This window comes from Styela clava, chromosome 1 (assembly GCF_964204865.1).
Source record: "Styela clava chromosome 1, kaStyClav1.hap1.2, whole genome shotgun sequence".
NCBI lineage: Eukaryota > Metazoa > Chordata > Ascidiacea > Stolidobranchia > Styelidae > Styela > Styela clava.
The window spans coordinates 27,896,339-27,906,467 of record NC_135250.1 but is presented as its reverse complement, the minus strand read 5'-3'; positions in this window follow the sequence as shown (position 1 = coordinate 27,906,467).

Below are 10,129 nucleotides of genomic sequence, written 5' to 3'. Positions count from 1 at the left end.
GTGGAAAATGGTTTATCATCATCAAGTCCTCTTAACTGCCTTTAAATTTCCCATCTTGCTTTGAATCAGCGCTCAAACAGCGCCCATATGTCAGTGGAAGATAGTTTATCATCATCAAGTCACCTAAATTATCATTGGCGGAGCGAGCTGTTATGATTTGGAAATACCGTTGTTGTTGTTGTTGTTGTTCCCCTTAATTATACTGCATGCTACCCTTGTTAAATTGCGACAAAAACACATGTCGATAGCATTGCTGGTATTTAATTCAATCCACACCAAATTTTTGTCTTTTAAAAATATTCTGTTGAAAATAGTGTAAAAATGCCCACAAATTACCTGCAAATAGGACGGAGACGCGCTCAAACAGCGCCCATATGTCATTGGAAAATGACTATCATCATCAAGGCACCTAAATTACCGATGGTATTTTCCATCTTGTTTGTAATACGCAGCGATCGGCTATGTTTTAGAAATTCCGGAATTTTTTGTCAAGCATATGCTACTGAATATATTAAAATCTTGGTGGGACTGTGAATTTTTAGGGACACGTTGAGCCGACCGAGCTGGCAATAACACCAAATAAATTTAGGCAATGAAACCAGAACATATAAAAAAAAAACTCGATTCGGTTCGGTCCCCATTTTGAAATTCGATTATGTTGAATAAAATTATGAAGTTAAAGCAGTAGTAAAACTAGTGTATTTTTTCATGTCGTTGTTTAGTACTGTAAGATTAGCTTATAAAAGTGCAGATAATTCAGTTGCGGATTCCTTTGTTAACTAGATCATAAGCTACATAATGCCTGGAATGATTTTATTCATTTTCATTGTTGGACTTCTAATCCAAACATCAACTTCATGGTATAGGTAGGTGAATTTGACATCAGGGTTATGAAGACAGTATTCAAATGAGGACAGTTTTTATTATTTTTGCCGATTCCATTGATGTATTTCCTAAATTGTGTTGGTAACGATTGAAAGCTTCTGTAATTGTTCAACTGTAATGCAAAACATGCATTACTCTTTGTACCTTAAGCGACAATTAGGTCATAACAACCCCTGGTGATATGACGTCATAATTTTATTATTGACCTGCGCGAAATACGAAATTTTAATTGCAACAAGATAGTACGAGTAGATTTGATAGTAAGTTAAATTGAAAAAAACTAGGAATTAAGAATGTATTAAATCATCACCAGACCAACAGAAATCCCTTACTTATAAGACTTGTTCATAATCACAATAGAAGGCGGGCATTGACCAATTATCGATACATAAAATGTTCCTCAAATTATTAAAAATTGGATAGGTTAGGATTTTACATATTTAACCCCGGGTTGAAGATAATCATATGGCGAACTCGCCCCGTTACCAGTTATTGTCTGGATCTCGATTAATCCCATTAATTAGTTATTTGTTTCATATGCATGTACTTGTTGGCTATGGCCTCCTGCGGCAGCGAAGAGTTCATGAATCCTCTCTCACATAATTATGTCCCGCAAGGGATTTGAACAAGCGAACCCAAGCAGGTGTATGCTGCCGAGCGTGTATACCGATACGAAATAGTAATAAATATACTAATTTTTAAATTGGTTTTAGTCGAGGTATTTTTTTATCCTTTCAAAAAAAGGCATTATTACGGTGAAATGTCATTTTAAATTTTAAAATACCGATTAAAAAGGTAGCGATTCTCAGAATTAAACAAATTTATTCATTTGACCGTATTTTTGTTTTAAACTATTTTAATCTAATTTGGGACAAAAAATATTAACCTGGCTAAAACAATAAACAAATATCAGTTTTGTAACCTTTTAAACAGGCTTTATTCTGAAGCCTTTACAATTCAAAGGACGGGCCCCTAGGCTAAGGGTAAATCCGGCACTGCTCACCACAGACTTCATAATGTGTTCTACAATGAGCGATATCTGTATTTCAAAGCGATTTTATTTTACAGAACAACCTATTACAGTCCAATGGAATGGGGTGTGAAGACAAACTATTTCCGTTCAGTGGAATGGGATTCGAAGAAAACCTATTACCATCCAAGGAAAGGGAATGTAAAGAGTAAGAACAATCCGCTAAATTTTTCAATTGACAGCGCTCAAGGAAATTCCAATTTTCCTATTGACCCGAAATTGGGAAACCGATTCTACAGTTGCTAGCTGGTTTTATACGTGTGTTAATGCATTATTTACTTGGTGCTTCCGTAGTACGTGTACCAAAATGGCGCACAACCTGAACATAGTATTTGTACCAGGTTAGGTCCATCGGGTTGTGTGCCATCTTGGTACACATACTACGGGAGCGCCATTTATCTATGCTCCATTGAGGCATCATTTTGAAATCCTGGATGTCGGAGTCCAGGTCGGTACAGATTTAATTAATAAGATGCCTAACTTTTAAATTAAATTGAAACAATAATTTCAGACGACTAATCCGCAAAAATAAATCATTTTAGATAGGAGATTGAGCCAGTGGAACATGGTAATCTGGAGTTGAAAAACTCGAAGTAGCGAGTGCGCATCTCGATAGATCTTGTGCTCATGAAAATACTCATGCAAAACGAAAACGCATAGAAAAATAAACTTAGAAACGTTAATATCGTGATAGATTTATATATTCTATATATTCATCTTGCCGGAGCTAGCTAAAGACAGACCATGTAGAACATGTATCTCATGATTGACGTTTATATACACAGGATTCCTATCTGATTCTGCAGACGAAGATTTGGCAGATTTTTCTTTCGAATAAGAAGCTAAAGCAACTCCAAAAAAATTGTTTTTCAAGTATAGATATGAACATTTCGTTGACTTGCACAATGCTGTTACATGTTTCTTTTGCTTGTGTATATTCTTAGTCTCTTCTCCGTGTAACGTTTTAATATGGAAATACATTCATTACTGCAACATTCGTTATTCAAATGTAAATCGAATAGATATCAAATAGGAAGAGAATTTACATCATTACAATTCCCAGAAAAAATATATTGAAAGACATTCACGTCCAGCCAGTAAAACCAGCCAGAAAATTACCGTGCAAATTACTGCGACATTCAAACGCAAATTCTATAGAGATCAAATGAGAAGGGCATTTTCTTTATTCCATGCCTAGAGGGAATGTAAAGAAAGAAAGAAAAGTCGTCAACCACACTAACAAGATGGTACGGGCTTTCTGAATTGACTTGGCAATCAGATAAGGCCCAGGCTTGATTTTAAAACCAGCCAGCAAAACATCGGGCAAATCATCATTATTAATTCACCTACTTTCATAACGTTTTTAGCACGGTTGCCTAAATATCGCCACCAGCGAAGTCGAATTTGTAAAAATGATACAGCCTTGTCACTATTGATTTTGCCATTACAATACTTAGCAATGCTCAGATGACACGGAGGTTTCATATCCAAAGCATAACAAATTCGGGCCCAACCACAGAGCTCAACAAAATTCCAGAAAATACCCTTCTAGCCACTCCTTGCACCAGGCCTGCCCAACCTTTTTTGTTTCACGGGCCACTTCCACATGACGAAATTCAATACGGGCCGGAAACGTTTGTACCAAACTTTAATATCAGCCAAGCTGATTTTAAAAGAATTTACATATTACCTAAAACGCAAGATTATTTCGGTAGCATAAATTAATCAAGTTAATAATTATTTACTGGTTACCGATTAGTGCTAGCAAAATATCCAAATATCAGCAGTTTACTATTCGAATAGCCTATTTGACTTGGATTCTTTGGGGGCATAAGGACGACAGGTAAGAGACAAGGTATTTCATGTTTATATCTCGAAAAAGGGAAGTCACGGAGCCAGCTTTTGACTATATGACTAACCACGGCCTCGTACTCCCATCACCGGTCCAAGTCAGATATTGAAACCGTTATTTGTCTCAAATGTATGAAATTGTATGGACATTGCCTGAGATTAGGATTTTAATACGGATACAGATTTAATAAATAGACATAATGACGCATCTGGGCTACTTTAAGAAGTCTTGTTAAAATTACTTAACACATGGCGCACGATTGCCGCTTTTTTCGTGTCGGGGGTATGGAGCACAATCGGTGTTAGCCGAACGATATATTTGCTGACTTGGTGGGCTGGAGTTCGTTTGCTTAGGATTTCGACATCAAATTGCTAAGTATTTTTGCATAGAGATTCGAAACGTCGTAAAATTACACCGACCAACTATAAGCGGACGTGCACTATTCTATACCCAACGTGAACAATCCTGGATTTGGTAAACCCGCAAGACATACTTCCCAAATTTGATTCGGCATTCAACCTATATGTTAACATACTAGAAAATATATGAATTTTGATTTAAACGGCAAAACCGCACGACTGCTTCTCCTCCCAAGAACAATTAAAAAGCAAATGTGCATAATACAAATTTTCCTAAAGTTCCAAGATATTACAAGCATCTACGAAAACAATATCATTAATAAACAAATACAACCAGAACCAGCTATACTAGCCGCGACCTGTGGATACGAAATACCTATTTCAGACGTTCATTCTGAGACGACTACTCATCCAGATCAAGTGGGATACTTGATAAGCAATTGAAACAACCTTATGGATCATCTGAATACGAACCGACAAATTTTCAGTAATTCTCAGAACCTGGAATAGTCAATAGTGGCGTTGTATTTTTTGCATATTTCATTCCTGTCCCCACCTCACTACGCTATACAAAAAAAGGTCACTGCGACGTCACAATTACATCAATGCGGGAGAAATATCTGGCTTCGGCAAGGTATATTGCGTGATTGTGGCGCAGTACTGACGTAAATTTGGGATGACGTAGTTAGGTGGGTCTCAGGAATGGCATATGCAAAATACGCCACGCCCATCAGAGGTACTTGTGGTACTAAACTATACCTAGACCCATTTACGGCAGTCGTTCCATAGTTTCAGCTTGTTTCGGAATGTAGTTTTAGGGAAATTGTGGATAAAATATTTTGTTTTACGTTTTCTCGCCTTCGTTTCCATATATTTCAGCATTTTTCTCTTTTTTAATCATTTAATCTTTTCATTTTCAATACATAATTTGTGGATAGTATTCTAAATAAACTAAGAAGCCCACAAAATGTGTTCGGGATCTTATGATGGATATTAATAATTAAAAATTTAGTTTGAAAGATTCGATCTCAATCATTGAAGTACATTAGTCAGATCATAATTTCAAACCTTAGGAAACTGTTGCAGGTGATCGTCTATACACGAGAAAGTGATCTCGCACATTACTAATAAACATAGAACGTACTTTACAATTACGTATCTGCATTTGGCAAGTAAGATTCATCTCTTTTGTACACGTAATAAATGAGTATAGATACACTCTGATGAATGCAACGTAACAACTGTCGCTTTGACAAAGTTTCACGTTTTCAAAATTTATACCCTGGAATAATCATATATCTAAAGTTCTTTGGTGTAGTTGCAAGAGTCGGGAACTGACATATTTGAAAAACATGCATCTTTTCGCGCGGGTATTGTTACTTATAATAGGTGAGTAATTAGTTCGTATCAGTTTCTTTTTCTATTAGTGACTCTCAATAATGTATATAAGTGGATAGGTTTTATTTACTTCACTACGTATAGGGAATGAATTTGTTGAGTTTAAGTGCCTCATTCAAATTTGAATAATTCCGAAACTTTTTTGAGTGAATGATATGAATTCTAAATATCCGTCGAGGTTTTGAAAAAATCGGAACTTCAACGTTTTATAACTTGACTTTTTTAACGAGTATATAACTAATTAGTGCCACGTGAGATAGTTAACATCTGCACTTACATATAACTGCTCGCATTCTTAAAGGAGTCATCTTTATTAATATGACGCGTATTGGAAACTCAAACCCTTAGAGCGGATTTATGGCTTGTCGGTTCTGAGGAAAAATATTCAACATAACTAATATAGCTTTCTTGTTCATCTATAGTGGCGGCAATACTTCACCAATCTATTGGTCAGAACCAGATTAATGTTGATTTATGTTAATGACAATTAAAACATCTATTCAGTGATCTCCTTGAACATTTTATTAACATGTTATTTGTAAAATGTCGCCTAAATGTGCTATTCTTTCGAATAGAATTTAATTAAAAACATGAGACAAGTTATGGTTGTTTAAATAAAAAAAATGTTGAAACATATTACTGTTAGATCATGGCAAAGTCATTATCAACTAACTAATGTGTCTGTAGGTGTGTTCTTAGATGTACAATTATAATTTTTGTTGACTTGATTGGTTAGGCTTCCAACGTTGAAACAAGATTACACCAGAGAAAGATCGTTTGCTAACGATTTTTACCTTGACATTTGGTTTTAGACGGCTAACTCTATGGTGTAACATCTTGACTGAGCAAACACAAGTTCACCAAAGTTCAATTTTTATGAATTGAGAAAATCTGCGGTTGGAAAAGTAATATTGTATAGGATTGAAAAATATTACAATACCAATAAACCCAAAATACTCCGGAATACTTTTGTTTGAATATCAAATAAGATGAGAAAATATTGAACAAATAATCAAAACTAAAACACTACCGAGTCAGAAAATGCGTTGCCCGATACATACCCAAATCAAAATGCAGCAACGAGACTAAAACAAATTGTAACCAATATTTACACCTGAAATTGTTGTGAACAAAATTAGTGGACCAATCGATTTCAAATCTTGATGACATGAAGATGGTAGTAGTTTCCAAGATGAAAATATTTTTATATTTTATCAAATATCTTTTAAGCCCTGTGGGATTCGACATTTCAACCAATGTCTCACAAATATTGCGGGATTACGTGACAATCGACACAGCTGTTGTTTCCTGTCAAGCTAAGGCATGACTTGTAACAATGCCCATTGCAATTTGGTGTTTGTGAATGATCAAATATTTTAGTTTAGTTTGCATGGGTACAACAGTTAGTTATTGGTTCTCTATATTCGGTATATGAAGGTAATATACCAAGTGAATATGCCCAAACATCGCACAGATGGTTGTTCTAGTGTGACTTTATTCCGCCACGCTTGTCCGACGATCTTTCAGTCAATGTACTGCTAAGCTTAAGACTTACCGTACCAGTACCAATGCTGGCCTTTGCGTCCACATATTTGGCATTGCTTATTCTAAAAAATATGTGTGGCCTTTAAGAGATTTGTCTTTTTGTGTGCGATGACGTCATCAAAATTTAAAATTGCCCTCCTTGTGGTGGTTTCGCTTTTGCGTAAGTTAAAATATGGGCTCAGCTGCAATACGGTGCCAAAATGTGACCAATTGCATACCCGTACCATTTCGTGTCCATATATTTGACCATCGCTCTCTTGTTTCATAGCATTGTTCATAATTTGGCCAATTCACTTTCAAAATACATAATGGGTGAAGAGTAATCTAAGTAAATTAAAAATATCCAAAGTGTTCAGGAACTAAATTAGCAATATTTCCAATTCAAAATTTTGTTCGGAAGATTCGATCTCAATTATTAATTGAATTACATTAGTCACATCATGATTACAAATTAACAACCTTAGTAAACTGTTGCAGGCGATCGTCTGTGCACAAGGAAATGATATCACACATTACCAAGTAACAAAAACGTACTTTTCAATTACGTATCTGCATTTGGCAAGACATATTCATCGCTTCAGTACACGTAATAAAAGAGTAGATACATAAATACTCTAATGAACGCATGCGTTAACAATTGTTGGCTTGGCAAAGTTTTACGTTTTTAAATTTTATACCTTGGGATAACCATATAAAGTTCTTCGGTGTAGTTGCAACAGACGGGAGCTGACATATTTGAGAAAACATGCATCTCTTCGCGCGGGTATTGTCACTCATCGGTGAGTAATTTGTTCATATCGTTTTTCATGAGGGATTCTCAATATTGTATATCAGTGGATAGGTGTTGTTTACTCCACTACGTACAAGGAATAAATTCATTGAGTTCATTCAAATTTATATAATTCCAAAACTTTTTAGAGTAAGTGATATGAATTATAGAAATTCATTGAGGGTTTGAGTCTTTTTGAAATTCGGGACTTCAACGTTTTATAACTTGACTTTTTTTTAACGAGGATCTAACTAATTAGTACTAAGTGAAATAGTCGACTTTTGCACTGCATCTAATTATACATATACTTAACGAAGTCATCTTTAATAATATATCGCGTATTTGAAACTCAAACCCCTCAAAGCAAATTTACGGCTCGTCAGTTCCGAGAAAAATTTTTCAACGTAACTAATCTTCATTTTTGTTCACCGATAGTGACAGCAATACTTCACCAAGTTATCGGTCTGAGTCAGTTTAATGTTGATTTATGTTCCAAACCCGAACTTCGAGCAAGTGTAAGGTAAACATTTTTATATCCTTTGATTAAATTCAAAAAAAATTGATACAAATAAAGCATCCAATACAATGAAAAATAATTTCAACATGAATAATAATCAACAGAATGATGTAAAATATGAGAAAATTTTCATTTTGATAAACTTTTTAAAAATGATGAAATGAAATTTCATGATCATCGAGCCGTATATGAACATGAAAATATAGTTTAAATAGTCATTTTTAAATTGTATTTTTCAGAAGAGCAGGGGATATTCACACTATTTGGGAATTAAAAACAGATAGTTGCACATCTGTTAACAGCGTCTTGTTAGTTAAAATTACTAAAAATAATCTCAATCAAAACAGTCAGTGCATCGGATCTCTGAAAATTACTGGTAATTAAAGTGAATACATTTTTCGTGTTTATTTGTAAAAATTAAACAACTTCTATTTATTTTAAAAATATAGTTTTGTATCCGCTTTCAAGGCTTGTTTCGATTAATTTGTGTCCTAGTAATTTCATTTCATGATGTGGTTAGTTCTGTCGAAACATGTTTATGTGTTATACGTAGCATAAATTCTCTACTTATCTGATTTTTATTAGTTTAATAGTTGTCTTTATGATCTCCTGTCGCGATAATGTGGAATTACAAATGGGTTAGTCCCAGTTATGTATTTCAAATTTAGCAAAAATAAATAATTTCCCTGAAAATTACAAGCAATATTGTTCCCGCCATTCACCATATAAACAGTGATAGAATGTATCACTTCATTTGTTTATCAAACGAAAGTTACTTGGGATATGCTGTTTCTTGTCTTGATCTCCACGTAGGTAACTAATATATCGGATATAATATGTGAAATTAGGACCCGATACTCACATTAGTACCGTATTTGGTAAATTTTAGGAGGTTTTATCATGTAATGGCACCAACTTATCACTATGTTTTAGCTGGATTAGTGGATACAGAAATGTGTGATTCCAAACTCAACGACTGTTTCCTTTTCGCCACAAAAACTGTACCTGATGAATCGATTACTGACGGATGTAATGGAATACAAAGTCACATCACTGGAGATAATATTTTTCCAATTAATTTAACATACAAGACAGGAGATGGTTACTCTTCTGAATTACAAGAATTAAACATCCAGTCAATATACAGGATATTAAACACAGGTAAAAGCAACAATATAAGTAATATAAGGGAATTTAATAAGTCTCTTTCAACCTTAGTTCTTCTTATTGTATTCAATGTTTATCAATCTATTTGTATAAAATGCTTTGCATAGCAAACAGCATGTTTGTTTTATTCTATCAGCTCAGAATTTTGTGATTCCCAACCGAACGACTGTTTCTCTTTTACTCCAAAAAATGTGATTAAAAAATGTATTACCGATAGATGTGCTAGGTTATTTCCTCATATCATTGAAGGCAATATATTTACAATAAATAATACTTATAAGACAGAGGATGGTTTCTATGATCATTCCCAAGTTTTTCGCATTTCCTCTGTTTACGCGAAAACAAGCAACAAAGTAAAAAAAATACGCCAATGATAAACATGGAATTTATTGGGATTTAGATCGAACTGAATATTTATGGCCTCATGGATGGTCATTCGATAGCATGACTTAGTTATTGTTTTTATATAATATAAACAAAATAACTTGATGTATTTTTAGGCTTTACTAATATCCGACATATTTTAAGAAAAAAAATTGATTAAAACAAAATTAAAATTAAAATTAGTATGGATTTTATTTCCCCAACTTTAATGCTAACAATGTTA